This window comes from Myotis davidii, unplaced genomic scaffold (assembly GCF_000327345.1).
Source record: "Myotis davidii unplaced genomic scaffold, ASM32734v1 scaffold616, whole genome shotgun sequence".
Lineage (NCBI taxonomy): Eukaryota > Metazoa > Chordata > Mammalia > Chiroptera > Vespertilionidae > Myotis > Myotis davidii.
In genome coordinates, this window is record NW_006291965.1 from 4,495,689 (window position 1) to 4,497,502 (window position 1,814).

Here is a 1,814-nt window from a genome sequence, read left to right on the forward strand (position 1 = left end):
AGATTGTGGTCTAGACCAGTGATGGCGAACCTTTTGAGCTCGGCATGTCAGCATTTTGAAAAACCCTAACTTAACTCTGGTGCCGTGCCACATATAAAAATTTTTTTGATATTTGAAACCATAGTAAAACAATGACTTATATTTTTGATATTTATTTTATATATTTAAATGCCATTTAACAAAGAAAAATCAACCAAAAAATGAGTAGCATGTCACCTCTGACACGCGTGTCATAGGTTCGTCATCACTGATCTAGACTGCAGTACAGTCTTGCTTCTTGAGCCATATCTCATGATGTTAGTTTGGGCAGTGCCAGAATGCTGTGATGTTCTCTACCCTCAGTCTTTTCAAGACTAGGCAAACTCACCCTGTCATCAAGGGAGACTCAGAGGGCCTTCACCTGCCTTTGTGGTCCATAAAAATATGATTTTATGGGGTTCACAATTCATCAAGAGGCAGTTCTTGAAAGAACTAAAAAAACTCCTGTGATTTAGCAGACCTACTGCCCTCTAGAGGAATAACCAACCTATCAGGGATGGTTTGAGCTGTGCCCCATGGCTGGGAATCATTGGAGAGGACAGTGGCTGGCATAGCCAGGGAGCAGCAGGAGTGGCCACTGGGAGCAGAAAAAAGGTAGAATCTCCAAATATCTATCCTGTTTCTCTATTCCAGCTGGAGTCATCATTTTGAAAGCAAAGAAGGATGAATGTTTTGGGGGTTTGTGTTGGTGCTTGTGTGGTGATACAGGCAATGGTGGTCAGTGAAAATAGAGTGGGGGCAAGTTATAACATTCTTGCAACTAGGAAATCTTGAGGGTTGTGAGCATGACTCAGACCACTTACAAATGATCAGAAATATCCTGCAACCCTCCATTCCTACAAATATCTTAGATTCTCAAATGGGAAGATTAGGCAACGGTGTATGGAGAGAGTTTTAGTCATGAATGTTTATGAATTATTTTGTTGTAATGTGGATCGTGTGTGTGTGTGTGTGTGTGTGTGTGTGTGTGTGTGAGAGAGAGAGAGAGAGAGAGAGAGAGAGAGGTACTTTTTCCTATATGCATTTATTCACTTATTAATGTGACATCCATTGAGTACATATTTTGTGCCAGGGTATGGAGAAGCTGATGAGGATGAAAAGACTGAACAGAAACAGGTACCTAACTTGAAGCAGCACACAGCCTAGGGAAGGAGGCAGACAGGCTTGTAAACCATTGATCACAGTGGAGTTCTAAGGAAGGGGCTATGCAAGCAGAGTAGTAGGGGCACCTGACCCTACTAGGGGAGAAGAGGCCATTTGTGTTGTGTTTAGGGGGATGAGTAATGGCCCTCCCAATTGACATGGTTAAGGAGGCCAAATGCACTGGAATATTGCCCAAGAGGAGCAATAATTAGCTCAGTATGGTCAGAGTGTATGGAACATGGTGGCATATTGGGGGAGAGATCAGACGTAAGGCTTGAAGAGCTGAGCAGGGCCCAGATCAGTAAGGGCTGGAACACTACGCTCAGGAAAGCTGGGGAATCCACTGACAGGGGCTAAGCAAGGCAGAGAGGATGTGATCTAGATTATTTCTACAGTTATCTCCGAATGCTGGTTGTGATGGATTTGGGCTGATGTGGTTCTGTTTTGGGCTTGGAGTGACTCCCTTTCATCTGGATTGCATCTACCATGGAGCCCATGGTAGAGCTTCAATGGGAAGTTTGCTATCATTGTGAGAAATCAGAGCAAAACCAAAGCATTAAGAAGAGGCAGAACACCCTCAGGGGCTGAACCTTGAGTGCTTTTTTTTTTAACCCTCACCCAAGGGTATGCTT